Source organism: Cheilinus undulatus, linkage group 9 (genome assembly GCF_018320785.1).
Source record: "Cheilinus undulatus linkage group 9, ASM1832078v1, whole genome shotgun sequence".
Classification (NCBI taxonomy): domain Eukaryota; kingdom Metazoa; phylum Chordata; class Actinopteri; order Labriformes; family Labridae; genus Cheilinus; species Cheilinus undulatus.
In genome coordinates, this window is record NC_054873.1 from 33158349 (window position 1) to 33177844 (window position 19496).

Below are 19496 nucleotides of genomic sequence, written 5' to 3' on the forward strand. Positions count from 1 at the left end.
TTAACACTGGATAAAAGTGTCGGTAACACTGTAACATCAGGAGTGCCACATCCATTTCCTGAGAGGGGTGTGGTCAGGGGGAGTCAGACAGTTCATTAACAATTAAAGCCACAGAAACTGCTTGTTCTGAGAAGGGCTGAAACAGAAGGCTTTTTAGACATACAAAAATCCTATACTAGTGTTTTTTCAGCAACAAACTTCAAAGACATGTTTTGGGGACCTCTGAGAACAATATAAACTTGCTTTAAAAGGGTAAAATATGCCCCCTTGAAAACACACTCTCAAGTGTAAGGAATGATGATGAATACAGAAAGACTTCAGCTGACATAGGTCTGCTGGTCCAGCCTTGAACTCCACTAACTCATTTGTTTGTACAACCATTATTCACAGCTCATATAGACAGATTTTTATAGCCAAAGTGTCACTTGTAAATATCAGCAGTTGTGAGTACCACAAATGTGTTAAAAAAAAATCTAAAATAGATATAACAGATGGAATCACGACTGTTTTGTTTTTTCTTCTGATTCTACTCAACTTACCACTCATGTTAAAGACTGTCTTTTTGGCTATCCAACAAACAATAGACAAGTATCAACAGTAGCATCAATAAGAACTTGGATCTGTTAGGAGTATTAAATGGGTATCTACATCAATACAAACAAATAGCCACCCAACCTTGATCTACAGTCCCCATAGTCAGTGGGAAACATTGGTAGTATGGTACAGTATGGTACCATGAGTTACCCAGTGATTCCCACCAACAGCAGCTAACTGTTGTCATTTAAGGACTTGGCATATGTATATAAAGCAGCCTAAAACTCCCTTACTTTGAATTTGAGTAACAGTGAGAAAAATCGTTACAAACCTGCCTAGACAGATACTAGCTTCAGCCAACAGACAGTATTTGATATGCAGGTCTTGGTAAGTACCTGAAAAGTACTGGCAGTTGACAGTCAGCCTTAATGCACCCATTTAAAACACACAAAAAGGGTGGCAACTGTTTGTGTTGCATGTGGATCACGAGGCTTAGGGTGGGCCTCTCAATAAGCCTGATTTATAGTTTTGATGGGGAGGTGTCTTTCTCCCTGTCATTACTCCAAGGAGGAGCACCCATCATGCCTATTGGAGCAGTGGGGGTGGGTGTGTATGTGTGTGTGTGGACAGTCAAGATGAGTAAGAAAGAGGAAGGAAAGCAGGGTGCGGATTTACTGCTGATTCCCAGTATCTCAGGAGCACCTTTGGGAGTTAGACAGTATATCTGCCTGAGCTGCCCCTTCCCTTTCACATGGCTGCTTTCTAGCCCTTCGACTCAAGATCACCAGGGTGATATTTGGCATGGATACACATGAAGAAACACAATGCTTAATGCTGACAAGACTGCTGCTGTTGAGTTTACATATGAGAGATAAGTCAGGGACCCCTCGGGAGCAACAAAGAGAGAGTAGGGAGGGGAGTGATGAAGGAGAGGATGACAAGACGACACAAAAACAAGTGTTTGTTAAAGGGGGGATATTCAGATAGAAGCCAGACAGACACAAGACGACTACGTCTGACACTTGTCAAAATGAGATAATGGAGAAGTTTTATGCAGCATCTCCTTCATGGGTGGAGTTTTTTGTACTATCTTGATAACTTTGGTCTATAACAATGCAGCAGTCTGTGTTCTACTTCTAGTCTGCTCTGCCCAGACACACAGGTAACTCAAGAAACCAGGGTCTTGGCACAAGGCCCGAGTCTGAGTCAAACTTTTCACCTTAAACTGCAAGCAAGACGGTAACATGAGTCTGAGAATACATTACAAATTATCTTTTCATCTCCATGGATGAAAAAAGTGTCTGCTTTGCTCTCTTTGCAGTGAGGCTGAGTCAAAGTATGGAGGTCTAAAGCAAACACTGACACTCTGCCAAAGTTGCAACACATTCACCTGCACTGCAAGACTAGCTATAATATTCAGACAACTTTAGCTGTCAGTCTCAGTTAATGTTCTTGCGACAGGCTGTCCCTGAATGCTCAAAAACTACAACACCTATGTTTTCTGCTGCTATCATTTCCACCACAAAATGACTCACTTCTACAAACTCATTAATATGAAATAACACCACAATCATTAGATATTTAATATTTAGGATATATCTGTAAAATTAAAGCAATTCATGAGGTAGAGTTACATTTCTCAAAAGACAACAGTAGTTCAGGATTTAGAAACTCAAAAAAGGTGCTATATTACTTTAACAAATGTGTTTAACTCAATTAATTCTGATTCTTTTTCTTATTGTTTAAAAAGACAACTTGAGAACTGTTCCTCAAAAACATTGATGAATAAACTCCTCCTAAGAAAAAAAATAGTACTCTAATGTCTTAAAGTGGGAGTTTCATCTTATTGCACTATTTTGGACTGAAAAATACTGCATTATCCTGTTCTCTGCAAATGAAAATAAAAAAACCCTTATTGAGAATTGAGTATTTTTGCAGTTATTTTTCTATGAGACGTAAGCATTTATGCTCTTAAAATTAATGTTCCTTCAACTTATGAGCAACATTAGCTTGTTTTGCTCCTAAAGTGCTTGATCAAACACATCTACATCCAATGACAGCTCTACCGTCAAACCTCTCAACATGAGGGACGAGTCTGTCACATCCACCTGCCTCTCCCCACTCCTATCTGGTGATTTAGTATCCAGGCGGCCTGAGGCAGACATTTTCTCTTTCTTTGCTGGCGTCTTGACCCCCCTCCTGGCCCTGTCCGGGGCCCTTGGCTGAGGCACTGCGTTATTTACTGCCCAGAGAGCTCTGTGAGCAGAGAGTCAACACTGCATGGCTGGATGAGCAAGGGAGCAACCTGCTGCTCGCTCTCACATACACGCACAAACACATACATAGATGCACACTCACACAGTCACATGACCGTCCCGGGGGGGTTGGCAGAGATGTTTACCACCGCGCAATCGCTCCACACAGTAGAACTGAGAGACAAACAGACAGAGACATCCATAACTCTGGCAACTATAAGCTGCCAGTGGTTTCAAACTGTTACAACAGAACGGGGAATGTTGAAGCTCTGGGTTTGATGACGTGACAAAGCAAACAGCCATGAAGGCTACAGGAAGTTCAGTCTGACAGGACATGACAGCTTTTTACCCAGGTGATCTTCACAGTCAGCTGGACACAGTGGGGAACACGTCCTTAGGTGGACTCTGTGAGGACACTCTGGAAGACGGTTGTTCAAGAAAGCTTCTTACTACACATTTAGGATGAATCATGACAATCAGGTTAAAGATAAGTCAGTTAATTTTTAACTATTTTAACTTTAGTCTTGCTCATTACATGACAATGCCTCTTAGCTGTAGTCACTCTAAGTCATTCTCTCCCTCAAAGGTTTTGGTCTAATTTTAGAATTTTAGGAAAAAAGTCCAGTTTTAGTTGATAAAAAGTCCTTACATTTTAGTCAAAAAATATATCTATTTTTAGATATTTATTTTTGTCTTTTTAAGAATTTTTAAGTGGGCAACCTGGTAGTCCAGATGTCAGAGAATTAGGCTGGTGTTTCACAACAGTAGCGAGTTTATTAAATCACAGTAGTCAGACAAAATCAGAGAGGGCTCTGGGGTCCTCCTCCAGGTAATTTAGAACATCCAACACTGAATTCCCTGAATTATGGAGAATATTTTTTCAATAATTTGAGGGGGAAGATGATCAAAATCATATAAGGATGACTAGAAAACAAAGACTGGATAAGACTTGTCTTACTCAAAATGCCTGCTAAATTTTAAGACCACTCAATGGTAACTCAATGGAGTTTTTAAGACTTAAATAGCCTCAGATTTCAAATGCAGAATTTGAGACTAATTCAGACTTTTCAAGAATCTGCAGGAACCCTGACAAATGGTATTATGAGTCTACTTGCTTGATTATCGGGAAATTATAATTATAATCTTATAGTGTGCATTTCTCATCTCAAAACATACAAATAATCAGTCACTTTTTGGTCTGTTTTTTAAGTACTGCTTTCAAAATAAAGTTTTTCCTTTATTAACATATAGGCACTTCTAACAGGTGCAAAAGTGGCACTATTATAAACTTCAAGGCATTTCTGCAGGCATTTCTGTAAACCTTTCAAGAGTTACTCAATAAAAAAATAATTGCACCCTTTCATGTGATTGCGTAACTGTACAGCCTGACATTTCAACTGTGATTAGATTAATGGTACAGCACTACTATCAACATAAAAATTACTTTTAACTATACTGAAGAAAATAATGTCATACCTTGAATGCTCGGCCAGGTTTCTGCTTCTGTTTTTACCATAACACACAGGGTGAAGAGATTTCATGGATTTTGAATATCTAACAGTCCAGCACGAATATTTTAGTCCCATTTTAGCCTCTCTGAACTAACTTACTGAGTAGGGCTGAATGATTTGCGAAAATAATCTTATTGCAAATTTTTCCCATAATATTGCGATTTAATATGCGATTATTTAGGTTCCTCATTCATTTTATGTGCTGTTCAACAAACATAAGCAAGAAATCATTCTATATTATAACAAAACCAATATTAGTGAGGTTAAACTAGATGATAAACAATTTAGAAAAAGATATCTTATTGCGATTTCGGCTCGTATAGCCAATTTGATATCAATTGCTATATTAAAGGGGATGATCATTTCTCATATTTTCATTTTTAAGAAGAAAAATAAATACATGAGCAAGGAAAATAGGATTTTTGCAATTTCAAATTGCAGCATGCCAAATTGTGATTTAATCTAATTTGCGATTGAATGCCCAGCCTTTTTACTGAGTCCAGTCTTCTTAACTTTAAGTAGATGAAATTAAGGCTCTATTGCCATTCATTGTTTAAAAACTTTAACTTCATTCCCTTAACAAAACTTGTGATTGTTAAAGAAGAACATTCTCTTGAGGATTTATCTCTCAAACTTCCACTTGGAATCAAAAGACTGCTACAGAACTTTCTGCAGCTTTAAAACCAAAAGGAGTACGTTCAGGTGTTCCTGAAATGTTCATGTTTTAGGGTCTAAAAGCAGAATGCAGTGAAATTCCTTCCCCACATGTCCTCCTTCCTCTTAGTAATTATAGCCTCCCAGCTGACAAACTACAGGTCCTGTTGTGTTTATCTTTGCCTCCTTGGGTACAACAGGTGACACAGGCCTGGAAATGCTGGGCTTCACGCCAGTCTCTAACTGGTTCTCCAAACCAAGTGCATATTAGCCTTTCTTGTGAAATAAAACACCCGGAGAATGAGGGAAGAACAGTACAAAGCTTGGAAAAAAGACATATTTACATTGCATCACTTTGGTCTTGTAATATTGTACAACACGCTGAGTGAAACATCCTGCACAAGAAAAACTTCCTGTTATGAAACCTTAAGGGAAAAGTTTGCCACTGTAAACTTGGTGAGGATGATTTATTTAGACGAGTACAGACGGTTTAATAAATTGAAAACTGGGTTGACTTTGGATTGGAAATAGGGGTGTGTGAGGGAGGATGAGGGATGCGAATGTGTTGCAAGGAAGGACTGGATCAATCTTTTATCACTGCAGCGTGCTTTCATCCCTAATGGATCCGACATGAGCAGAGCGCAGCACTACCTTCCGTCACATTGCACAGGCAAGAGAGGAAGGACGCACGGAAAGAACAAGAGGGAGCACAAGAGGTAGACGGTGCAACACATGGAAAAGTAAAAGACAGCTACAGGGAGAGAAAGTGGTGGAGAGAAAGAGGGAGGGGAAAACACCTTCCCTAAAATAATCTCAACCTGAAACATGCAAACATTTTATTCCGCCAACATGCTGTCATAGCATTTCCAATTACTTCTGGCACTGAGTGCATCTGCGGGAGTTGGGAAACAGACCTGATAAGGATGGTGGGAAATTAAGCCACTTCACAGCATGAGGAAGGACTTTGAATATTTCCATCAGAAATCCCTGGAGATATCAGGGTATACAGGGGAGGACTCACTTTCCCTGCCATGTAAAATGAGTGACAGACCAACAGACAGACAGACAGACTGACAGACCGACCGACCGACAGACAGACAGACAGACAGACAGACAGACAGACAGAAACAGTTATTCTGGAAGAAGAAGGAAGTCCATCTGTGTATTCAAGCAGCGAAAGAGCAGTAAAAATAACACTGCAGAGAACAAGGCAGGATGACTCTCAGAGGATGCTGTGCTCTCTCGGTGCTGAACAGACTCATTCATTTGATAGAAAATAAAAAATATGGAGGCAGACAGGGAGACAGAAAGGGGAGGGAGAGGGTTAGAGAGAACTTCACAAGGCTGGGAAGGAAGTTTTAAGTTTGTAATATAATGTGTTCAGACTGCTGGTTACCACATCATTATTTGTCGGAGCTTCAAAGAGGATGCGCAGCAGCATAAGGGTGTTTAAACTTGGAAGAAACTTCTTAATATCACGTGTTAAAATGATCCTTTCTCAGCTATTTTACTGATAAATACTCTGCCCATCAGTAAAATAAAAAAAAATTCAGCTCTTCAGTCATACTTTACACCAAAAACTGTGACTCAAATAGACCAGAGCTCACAGTTCCATATCAAAATATATTTGTGCAATTATAGAAACGTGCAGGAATTTGCATAAAATTTTCAGTCAGGCATGTGGCTCTTTCACCACGTCATTCCCAACTCTATCATCCCTCTTTCCGGCTCTGCTGTCCCATGTCTCCAAAAGTATAGACATAATTTACATAGACGCCGCATTGGCCAACGCTGCCGCAATTTTGCCAGAGGCATTCCTGGGCAAGATGCCTCACTCCTGTGCTTTGTGGGGCTGACAAGATCGCGTGGAATAACATTTCAAACAATAACAAAACCCTTCATCCCCTATGTACTTGCATTTGTTTATGGAACGGTCTTGGCTCTGGCAATATGGCAGATACACTGACGTATAGCTGCAGCAGGCAAACACAGTCAATGAGGTGTCTATGTATATAATGTCTATGTCCAAAATCCCCTAAATAAATTTTTAAAAATAAATAAATTAATTAAATGATACAATATTGGTTACCTAGGTACGACTTCTATCGTTATTGCCATAGAAGTCTTTTTTACTGATATGGATGTTTAAAATTTCTGCATTACTCAAGTGACTAAAAAAGTAATATTTCATGCGTCCCAGGCATTTATAACTTTAACTAATACAACCTGAAATCACATGGAGACTGTTGTATGAACAGTTATTATAAGCACCTGAAAAGAACAGGCTTAACATTTACTATAAATGTTGCTGCCTCAAAGCCCGAAGTGAAGAACAAGGTACAAGCAATTGGTTGAACTCGTATTTAAAGTGTGCAGTTATGAATAGTCTGCTTAAAATGTCAATATGTGGACACCGGTTTGGCTCAGTCAGCTTGAGCAGGCTCTCATATACAGAGGCCACAGTCCTCAACACACTGGTCACAGGCTTGATCGGCAGTCTCAGTGCATATTCAGCACAAGTCCTCCATGCTAAACATGCTCATTAGGTTAACTGGTGACTCTAAATTGGCCATAGGTGTGAATGTGAGCATGCCTGGTTGTCTGTCTTTATATGTCAGTCCTGCGATCTCGCCAAATGACAGCTGGGATAGGCTCCAGCCCCCCTGCAACCCCAAAAAACGGGATAAGCGGTATAGAAAATGGATTGAGTATATGAGAGCTTTTTGATTCAAAGGCTTTTAACAGTAACTGGGCAAAATTCACTGTATTTTGTCATATCATATACTTTACACTCCTCTTAGAACCTTTTGGTTTTTCTTAGATTTGGCACCCCACATGGACAGTGTGGTAGTTTTTATTAGGGGTGCACAATATTGATATGCCGATACTTACCATATAATTTCAGCCGATACAGATATCAGCACTGATATGTTGTTTTGAAATGTTCAAAATGATGATGAATAAAGAAAAGACTTCAGCTGACATAGATCTGTTGATCCAACCTAGAACTCCACAAACTTATTTGTTCATACAACCAATATTTACAGCTGAAATAGACAGTTTTTTATCGTTAAGGCTGTAAGTATGAGCAGAAATCTTTACATCTGCCGACACAGATAATTGACTTTTTAAGAACATATCTGCGGATTAATATCTTGCCAATAATACCGTGCAACCCTACTTTTTATCTCAAAGTTAATCTGGTCTGGTCCATGTGAAAATTATGTTTTCTAATGAAAAATCTCATCCTGCTGTCTCTTTAAGTTATCACAAAGTAAATCTTGGCTGTGGAGAATGAAAGCTATTACTGCTTCTGAATCTGTTTCTACCTACCCAGCGGCAGTGGTTACAAGCATTAGACATGAAGAAATAATCAACCCTGTCACTTTTGATCTTGTTTGCATAAAAATGCATCAGCATCAGTATAAGTTCATATCATAACCAGCTAAAAACTCTGCACAGTGGCTTTAATGAGTAGGGAAGACTGGAACTCCTAGTTAGCATAAATGTAGGTGTTATAAAATACTTTCAAACTATCATAGACTTATTCATTTATTCACCGAAAATTCACTTTCATGTTTGGGTTTAGCTAGTTGCCTTCTAGATCTGTTTTGATGCCAAAAAGTTGCAACCACAGATCAAAATTTGTGTGCCAGTTCCTTAAACTTATTACCACTGGCAATGTCTTAATCACTGCTGTCAAGCCCTGAACAATGAAATGGGAAAAGGTCAGCAGGGACTAACATATTTGGGCAAGGATTATCTAGTGCAGCTAAACGTGACAGTAAAAGAAACACTTGATAATAATTAGTCATTAATTAGTAATTAGTCAGTTTAAATAAACAAAATGTCATGAATGTTATGATAAATACTTGAGTCAAAGCTGTCATCTGACTCTTCCACCTCCAACCATCTGCTCTTACATTATCGCTCTGAAACCAAGTTCACACCGTGAAACATATAAACAGAGATAGCACATGAGGTATTACTGTGAAACTCCCACAGTCAGTCAAGTCAGGAAAAAAAATAATCAGCTCCCATGGGTGAGGGGTTGTAGGGGTTTCCAATCGATGGCCCTGATTGGATAACAAATTCAGCCTGCTAATGAGCTCCAAGTCCCACTATCTGACACAAAACATGCTGGGAAATGTTAAATAAGTTGCTAGGCTTGCATAGTGATGAGTCAGTGTTTAAATTGCTGCTTTAGACTTGCATAGTGTTTGCATTTGAGATGTGTTGCACATTAACAGCTAGAAGCATGCAGTGAGCTGAACTCTGTCCATGCTCTCTATGAATTAATCGTTAATCTGACTGTGATAGATAGATAGTCGGCACTTTTCTCATAGTAAATGTGGGTACTAAGAACAGTAAAGAGACAACAGAAGTGGCAGTATGTTGCACAGATTAAAAAAAAAAATTACTCAAAAAGAGAAAAAAATGAGAGTGAAGTTTCACCCAAACAGGTTTGGGTCCTTTTGTCTCATTCAGGGAGAGCACTTGGGTGGCGGGTCTTGTGTCAACAGGTACATGTGAAGACACATCTCTGTTCCCCAAAGACAAAACAACCCTTGTTCCTCTGCAAGTTATAAAAATATACCCTGTCTTATTAATAAAAGCCTTAACTGTCTTTATGTGCACACTGAAATGCACAGCAAAGCCACAGTCGGAGGGACAGACTTGAGAGAAACTTCCTAACACTGCCATTCAAACCGGCAAGGACACATTCAAACAATCCTTAAAAGAAGCTCCGACACTCACCCAAAGAGAGGATTTTATCCTTTTTCTTCAGTTGGTTTTAATTCTCTCTGTTTCTTCTCGTCACTCGGGGGCAAATCCTTCACTTCTCACAGAGCAGCAGAGCAGGTTGAGCGGCTGGACCGGCAGCGAAGAAGAGAGTGAGAGAGAGAGAGTGTGTGAGGAGCGTCCAGGTCCGGCAGAGGTCAGAGGCAGTCGAACGTGGTCAAGGGAGAGATTTAAAGGATGTCGTGATGTCTACGCTGTCCTCTCCTCGCTTGCTGCCTCAGGAATGTACTTCTGTGTAGTCCTCAGATCTGAGAGGCTGCCTGAGTCCTCTCTCTCTCTCTCCTTCTCTCTCTCTCTCTCTATGTCTGTCTCAACCCCTCCTCCTTCTCCCTCTCCGTCTCTCACCCACACAGAAACACACCCTCCCAGTCACTCCTCTTGCTCACTCTCTTTCTCCCCACCCTTTCCTGCTGAGCTGACAGATCAGGTACCACCCCCTTTTTCAGGTACTTGAAAGCATGTTTCCGGCTTTGTCCTTCCCTCTCTGTATCAATTTTCGGAGTTTTTCTTATCCTATTCTCCCCCCTAAAGGCACAAAGAACTGTTGTAGAGAAACTAAGAGACAAGTGCAGATAAACTTGAAACTCTTTGCATGACCATGTATTTACATATGACTCTCTTCTGTTTGTACGCTCTATTACCTGAGGCAGTAGACATCCACCCTCTGGCCTCGGGTCACATGAACAGCTGATTACACAAATGAGCCTGTCAGGTGATTTTCTCTTCCTTTTTCCTGGAATGAGGTCATAGTCCTGCAGACCAGGTGCGATCGCAGAGACTGTGTGCATGTGTCTGTGTTTGAGTTGGGCAACGCCCTGTGGGAAAATGACAGCAATCTAAATCTGACCACTGTCTCAGAGAGCAGCACATGTTCAAGACAAAATCCTGATCGAGTGTTAGAGACTGCTCCTCACTCATTTATGGGACAATGTCACAGTCCTGAACTGCTCTTTTTCTCCACAGCCCCCTCCCACACACAAACACAGAGCTGAGACATGCGTAACCAATGGGCCTGGCACAAGCCAAGGAGCCCCCCTTTTTACTTCATACCACTCCCTCTCTATCGTGACATCTCCCTGAGAGCTTAAACTGGATTCATTAATAGATTTTTTGTCACCTATCACCCCACAAACACACAACCTGAAACCAAAGACTAACTAGTGAAACTGGGCTTGATACCAACTAGATAAAGTCAAATCAAGCTGTCCTTATACAACAGCTGCACAATGGATAACTTTGACCTGCGCAACGTATTATGAGTTTTAGATAGGTGTGAAATAGATTAAAAACAATGCTGATTGCCTCTGTCAAAGCCATGAAAGCAAACAAGCCCTGCTTGCACATACAGGACAAGATCATCTATTGAAGGGATGCATGCCACTGGAGTGTCCAGTCCCCAACGAGTTGTCAGCCCCAGAATGAATAGTCAGTTAACGTAAATTTGTAACGTTTTTATCAGTTCAGGTCCACAATCCCGTACTAATGCTCCATCTTAACCATGCTGCCATCATGGTCTTTCAATTGATGTACACAAGAGAGAACTGATGCACAAGAGGAACAGAGCAGTTTAGCACAATTTTGATCAAGAAAATGGGGGTAAAGTCTTATGCAGGCAGTGTCAGGTTATACTCATCTATAACTGAAGGAACAACGAACTTTGTACACAGGTGGCAGCAAAATCAACAGCGACCAAAAGTTCCTCATAGAAGCTTTAAGCTAAATCATTTAACACCCTCAGACTATCAGGTATGATGAAGATTTTTTTTAATGTAAGTATGAAGCTAATTAATACATTTAATAACATTAACTGTCACATTACACTGCATCTGCCAGACTGTTGGGTAGAATACTAAACTCAGGAGTAGAGTGGAGGTTAACCTATAAGTTATAGACTAGGTGTGTCATGATGCCAGAATCTAAACTTCAATGTAACACCAGTTAAAATATAATTTACTTTAATAATATACACATAATTTATAAATATAATAATATTGTAGGGATGCACAATATTATCGGTCTGGTACCGGCAGATATTAGCTTAAAAAGGCAAATATCGTTATTGGCAGATATCAAAATTTCTGCTGATATTTACATTCAATGTCTGCCTGTGCATTCCAGCATATACTGACTGTAAATTTTGTTCATATATACTAATAAGTTAGTGAAATTTTAGGCTGAACCAACAGACTTATGCCAGCTGTGGTCTTTTGCTTTATTTATCCTCATTCTTTAAACTCTGAAGTGTTTATAAGGACTAAAGTTTGTTTCCTTGATCATCCTGAAACCTTAAAGTGTGTCCAAAAGGACTGAAATTTCTTGTCAGAAAAGCATATTTAGATATCGGACCAGCTAAAATTAATCTGTAAATATCGCCATATCGGATATCAGCAAAAGAAATATTAGTCCAGGCAGCTACATTTGGGTAATTTCTCTCTTTTTAGAGAGCAAAAGTTGCCGGCAAACTCCTCAACACTGCTTATACTGCACTTAAAAAACATTTTGCAACATTTCGGTAACTTTTAGTAAAATTGAGGCAGCATACAGGTGTTTTTCTGTAATTTGTGTTGAATGCATCCCTGTAGTATGTATCATATAAAAATGTAACATTTTAAGTTTTATTACATTTGGATACTACTATTATTTAAATAAAACAGACTGTATTGTTTTAAAACTAATGGTATTGAAAAAGTATGAAAAATTTGCCAACCTCATTACAGACATGTATTTATCTCTCAACCCTGAGCCTAACCAAGACTGCTTTGTTTAACAATTTGCCAGTGTCAATATTTAAAATATTCAATGTTCAATGAAAACAAATAATCCAAAGGTCATGTTTAATTCACATAATTGAGAACCCAGTGACCTCAATATGTTCCAAGCACAAAATTTTACAGCTAAGATATCAGGAAAAATAGATTAATAGACCTTGATATGGCTCCTTAGCTCTGTATATAGTTTTATTCTTGTTACTTCTCCATCCATACATGATCTATACAAATGTTTATATATCTTTATTATACATCTGTTTAACAATAAAGTCTCAGCTAATATATTAAGATTCTCTTTAAGCTCAAGTTCTACTCTCTTTTTGGTCTATTTGCTATTTTTGATCATATCAATGTAACTTGAACTGGCTTGCCAACATCTCTTGTGAGCTGAAGGCATTAGAGCACATCTGTCACACATTGTGTCATTATTCTCTGGCAGAGAGTTCAAGGAAGGGAGTTTTAAAAGTTTCAGAAACAGCCAGACAAAAGAGAGAATAATACTTAATGCCATTTAAATCCACTATTTACTCAATCTTTACAGATGTTTTTTAAAAAATATATATTTGAGTTCTTATAAGCCATTGTATGATTTTATGTTTCAGCAGTAGCAGACAAACCTTCATCATATTTATGCTAACTTTCTCTTTATCTAACATCACGTTATCTAAACAGATTAATGAGGACACGCAGTCACAGGACCTAACTGCCAGTCTGCACATTGTATCAAGCAGATGTTCCAAAAATAACCGTCCTGCATTAATTGTCTTAATTTGATGAATCGAATCATGCAAACAAAAGACCACAGTGAAGAATGCCGTAGCTTTTAGCCAAGCTGAGTCACAGAGGCCCACAGAGAGTCACGGCACATCTATGTGTGCCGAGGACTCACTGCTCTGTCCATGAAGCAAAGCTTTTGGCACATCTAAAAGCTGTGTTTGTCTGACAAATCACTTAAAACACGCTCAGCAGGGGGAGAAAGCCTCCGGAGGCAGTGCTTAGGTACTAAAGGCCACAGTGAGAAAAGGCTGAGGTGCTGAGGAGGAGTGACATTTTAAAAGCACCAGAGAAGTAAGTACACTTTATGGCTTCTGACAGGCTAATACCCTTCAGTGGATCATGTGCTTGTCCATCGTTAGATCCAAACCAGGTTCATTTAAGGGCTTTTTTTTGTGAGACACAACGAAGGAAAGGTTAACAAGAGTAAGTCTTCCTTATTGGTCTGAGAGCCTGAAGACAGAAAGAGAACAGAGCTAAAATCAGAGTGGTGGGTGGGGGTATTGTGATGTGCTGTAGAGGATTATCAGTCCAAAGCCTCACAGACTTCTCTGACACCTTCCAGGCATTCCTTAGGGCACCTCCCATTGCTGCGCCTCCCTCATCCCACCCTCCCTTGTCAAACCCCACATATCATCCCTCTTTTTGCGTGACTCAAGCAGTCTTGCAACCCCCTTTTTCTACTCCTCCTCCAACTCTCCCTCTGCTTTCAGCTTAAGACAACAAAGACGAGGCCTTAAAAGCTTTAAAACCTGCACTTTAAGTGGAAATCCTCAACTTTTTTCTACATCTTTTCCATTTATCCCAACTGCAAGAAAGCTTAAATTGCACTCAGCTACATACTCCATAGCTATCTGATTGCTCTCAATCACCACATACCTCTACCTCAACAAGTGATAGGAGGTGTAAATTTGTCCAGAGAGCAGGGAGCGAGCCGTAACTCAGCTCAAAGGAGACAGGAAGATGGCTCTCAGGCAGAGAAATAGACTGGTGGGGTCTGGCAGCAGTTCAATAGGTTCTGTGGAGGAGAGAGAGTGAGGGGAATACATGCTGATAGTGTCTTTGTTGGCCATTATTCACAGAGAATGAATAGCATTAAGTTGCTGCTACGGCTCACCCCTTCCAGTCGTCCCCTTTTGGAAACCCCCACCCCCTTTCTCTCTTTATTTATTCAGCCTTTCACTAAAAACAGCCTCCAACAGGTGGACAACAAGACGAAAACTAAAGCCTGGACAGCAAATTAAATGACAGCAGACTATTTTCAGACGCCCAAACAAGTTACAAAACTTTTGTTGACTTCAGTTTTCATACTCATAGCAGGCAACACAAGGTAGTAATACCCTGTTTGTGCCGAAACACGCCTAAGTATAGCCTTGCTGTCTCATTATGGTTAGGCCATTGCTGTTGCTCCAGAAGTGAAGCTACGTCTTGTGTATCATTATGACAGCAGAGATAGCTTTCCCCTGTGAAGGTAATTGCACTGTTGAGATGTAAATACAGAACAAGCAGTACCAAAGCACTCAAAGTCTTTTGTTTTCTTCCCAGAAACCTGGCTCGCATCATGATTCATGTTTTGGAAGCAAATGCAAGACACTGTATCATCTCTATTCAAATAACGCACTTGTATTGAAAATATATCAACAAGGTGAACCTAAGGACAAGGAGATAACAGAGGAGTGTGGACAGAAAATTGCAGAAAGAAGGTGAACAGATCACGATAAACACTTTGTAAAAAAAACTTTGCATTGCTAAAAACACAGCAAAGAAATAAAGCATGAAAAAAAAGGTACCCTTATTTTCTCCCCATCTTCTCACTCTTTAGACTGCACTTATTCAGCACATAAGAGCATCTCTGTCGGCTTTTAGCATCTTCCAAGTTGTCAGAAGTTTGGCTGCACTCCGGCACCCTCTCTCCATCATCTCTTTTCCCCCTTGTTATTCAGTTATTCAATACCAGCCCAGACTGGCTCAGGACGAAATTGAAAAGAAAAAAAAATCCCTGCTACCATGACTATACAACTATTTTTAGAGGTGAAACAAACGTGGACAAAAATTATAAGTTGCAGCATTGTTCTGCCATGATTCAGCAAACTAGAGCCTTGAAATGTTCATTTCCAACCTTCCTTTGGCAGTTTGCTTTCATGTAACATGTAGAAGTAAAGTAGATCTTGAAATGAAGCTGTACCAGCAGTGAAGAGCTGTGCTGCTTGGTGCTGCTCCTATCGGTAACTCGGTAAATATGATGGAGCTAAACAGGTGGAAGAAAGGTGTAAAGGTTCAGAGCATAAAATCATAAAGTTACAAAATGAATGGGACGGGATGCTAACAACTATCACATTTTCTTTGTTTCATTCCCACACAAGAAGTCCAAGACAGTAAGCTAGCAAAAGAGACCAAATAGCTGTTTACACATGCACTCCTAGTTTTATTTTGAAATTTTCAGGACAGCCTATTCTCATTCAAATATGCCCCTCATAGTGGAAAGTTTTCCTTGTCAGACAGGGTGGGGTTTCCAGGGCATGATACAATGTAGAAACAATGGTGCAGGATTCCACGAGGGTGGAAGAAATGGCAGAAATAGCAGGACTTTGCCTTTAATTCAATTTTGAGTGTTATAGGATGTCTTCACAGAAAACAAATGAAAATGAACATAATTGTGAGCAGAAAGAATTCGAAGCAGGAAATGCTGGAGATCTCTGTGGATGTTTTAAAAATTAATCATAGGCCACCAGTCATTATTGGCCAATTTTGATCAAAAACATGATCAGAAATCAAAACTTATCAGCTGTGGTTGAGAGTTTGGTATCTGCAGCTGAAGCACTGCGTGTGTGGCATAACAAAGTCTCAACTCCCACTTTTTTCACTGCACTGGTGTCACAGTTTGACTGGTGTTAGTCTAACTGGTGACACTCTTGAATATGTTTGCTGGTCATGGCTTTGGAAGACCCTTGTTTTGATCAATGTAAAAACCCATTTTGCAGCTCACCATCTGAGCAGAACTAGTCAGTGCCTTCAGACAGTACCACTACTAGGAAAATGATGTTTAATCATGCAGAGTCACAAGAAATTTGAGGTGACCTTACAGATGCCTGTTCAAAATAATACCAGGTGGCAGTGTAGGTACTATAACTGCTCAGGTGTCAGATCTGCTCAGTCATGCATCTGCTAGTTATATTATACAAAATGACGGCCTTTACACTGGTATGATGACATGGCACATTGAGACTGGCAGTACGCTGGAGAGTTTAGGAAAGTGGTTTTCATAGCAGTTTCTGTGTATGTGTCAGAGAATCACCACACTATTGTCTTATTTAAACTTGTACATCTGTGTTTAATTATCTTTAATCAATGGTAAATGTTAGTACACAGCAAGTGAAGTTTGTCAAAGTCAAATTATTCGTGAGGCTGACCAATAAAGCAGATTCTGGTTTGAAAAAAAACCTACTAAAATATATATTCATTGCACCTGCTTCTTAGAACTAGCAGTGTTAGCCGGCTAGCAATTCTAAACCTGTTTTTATCAAACATCCCCTTATCCTTTAATTTCCCGACATACAGCCAATCACAATATACCAAATCATCCTACCAGGATACAGCCAATTACATTGTGTAACTTCACTAGCAGATGTAGTAACCCGAGCAGATCTGACAGCGCAAGCCTTCTAAACAGGCTAGTCCTAGATACAATAACAATTTCTAGAGAAACAACACACAAGTAACTTTCTTAGTTTAAGCTGCCCATGTTCCCTAAAGAACAAGAAAACAAAGTTAAAAGTGAGCAAGATGATTTTTGACCTGTATGGGAGCTGGAATGGCTGATTTAATGATGATCTCTGTAAAAACAAAAGCATTTTAAAGGGGGGCACTGGAGGCACAGGAAATGCAAGTCAGGTGGGAGCAGGTCAGAGGTCAGAGGTAAACAAAAGCCTTGTAAGCCCCATACAGAGCAAAGTAGAGGCCCCCCGGATGCACAAACCAACGCCCGTCTGTCTTTCTACACCTTCCTCTGCACCTCTGCCTGTAATCTGCTTGTTAGACAGTATTTTCTTACATCTTTTGTGAAGTCTAATTGCTTTTCTATCCTCTTTCTTCACCAAGATGTCAACCTCACTTTTCAATCCATTTATTCAAAACACTATTTACAATACTGATCTATTCCACACTGTGTGTGTGTGTGCGTGTGTGTGGGGAAAGACTATCCAAACACCTGCAGGAACAACAGCATTTAAAAGCTTTCACTACACTGGGCCTGTCATCTCTTCCTTTCTTTGGCTTTACTGGATCAAAGGAAAGCTGTAGCTGTGTTATAATATGAAAGTCTTTTGTAGCTACAATCATGCACTTGACGCACACAAACAGAGAAGTATAGACCTGCATACAGGGCACACATACAGATAGGATGACACGACAAAATAGAGTTGGATCTCTCTAATCAGGCCATCCTAACAGAAGACATTTAAGATTAAAGCAGAGCCTATATGCAAAATGATTCCCCAGAACTTCAAGTACAGACACTTAAAGACCTTTTGAATTTTAACGAGGCCAGAGAGACCGCCATCACCATCTTCATCAGGGTGGAGGAGGGTCTGAGTGTGTGTGAAGTGGGTATGTGCGTGGAGCTGAATTAATGATGTGTGTTGGTGGATATGCCAGATTGCTAATCATCAGTGCTAAGACAAAGACCATATGTGTGTGAGTTGGTGCATCCTGCCCACGTATCTCCCACATATCCCCCTCCATGTCTGCTTAAAACCCTATCAGCAGGAATGTTAGGATTGTCGGGTCAGCAGTGGTGACATCATGGCAGCCTGTCAGAAGCAACAACAAGGCCTCAGTGCCAGTTTCCTCTTGGTTGCATCAGCTGCGTGCATGGTACCAGCCTGTGGTTCTATGACACCCACTCCAGCCCTGCTTCCTGCTGGCTTTATGAGTCCCCAAATATTGAACAGAGACAAGAAACTCATCATAAAGTAACAAAAAAAGTTTGACACTAGAGGTGTAAACACATCAGACGGGCAATACAGCATATTGCATCATGACTTGTGTGGTAAAACTCTCAAACTGCTGGTGCCAAAATTCAATAACTAAAGTTAAAAAATATAACGCTCTAAACAGATTTCTTTCTGAATCTGGCTCACCATGCCAGAACCTCATTATTCTATATGGTGGGCATGGATGAAAGTTAGGCCTAAAAAGAAGGATCAAGTTTGCTTTGGATCACTGTATAATTGTTCATTCATTTTACAGACCCACTGAATTGTGATATAATTGTCGATAAGGGCATGTTTCACATTCCTTCAGTTCTCACCTCTTTTTGACACCATCTGACATTGCAGCCATGAAGACATTCTTTTTAACATAGGGTTCATAAAAGTGTGTTTAAAAATAGCCACAGTGTCCCTGTTATTACTGTCATAAAAATTCTGCTGTGAAATGTGTGCATGTTTATGATAAATGCATTAAGTGTGTGTCTGTTTCCAGCAGCAGCACCACTACCTGTGCTCGAAGATGCTCTACAAGTGATTCAATTAGTGGCCTGGGGTCCACATGCAGCCCAGAACCAACCCCCAAGTGGCCCAGACTGTGGTCATGCCAGCGATGCAGTGGGCAACCTGTTTTGCAAGTTTTCATAAATTCCACCAGTATTTCGGACTGAGAATGCGACAATCTGTGTAGTCTAGCCATGTAGTCTACCTACAATGTACTGCGTTGTTTTAAAGCATGGCTGGTGATGCTGACAGAAGTAGCCCCAAGATACCAAGTATAGAACACATCTTTTCAACTGTAGCTACAACTGTGCACATTTAGTTTTTAATCACTTTAAGATACAGTATGCCTGGGTAAGATGTGACCAAAATAATTATTTACAGAATTTCATTTTATTTTTTCATTCTGTTCATTTTAAATTTATTCAAGGGAAAAAACATTTCTGCTACCTCAGGTTATCTTCTAATACAGCTCTGTTGTTTGTTTTTTTATGCACTTCTGATGTGCTTTTGTCATGTTGCCAAATTTAAAAGGGAGAATTTGAAAAAAAAGTGCCTTTTTTTTCGTCAAATTGATCTGTATTGGTTTGAAGTTTGGTATTATCAGCTGCTTACTCAGCGCCGAACATGCCTGGACCGGCTACATTTCTTGATTTTGAAATTTGGCCCAGTTGAATTTGTAATTGAATAGCCCTGACCTAGAGCACTGTT

The 19496-nt window shown here is 39.9% G+C and overlaps 1 protein-coding gene across 6 annotated transcripts in view; it reads right to left on the minus strand.

The window, feature by feature from the left end:
* Nucleotides 1-19496, minus strand: part of rassf7a (Ras association domain family member 7a) — a 55821-nt gene that overhangs the window by 23980 nt on the left and 12345 nt on the right. The window contains exon 2 of one of the 6 annotated variants that reach the window (XM_041796383.1): nucleotides 9713-9826. The exons of 3 other annotated variants lie outside the window; for them this stretch is intronic. The gene's annotated coding sequence lies outside the window, so the exon portion shown is untranslated. Of the gene's footprint in view, nucleotides 1-9712; nucleotides 10064-14178; nucleotides 14199-19496 lie in introns of those variants that run through there. 2 more of the 6 variants (XM_041796386.1, XM_041796382.1) reach the window with 2 other exon arrangements.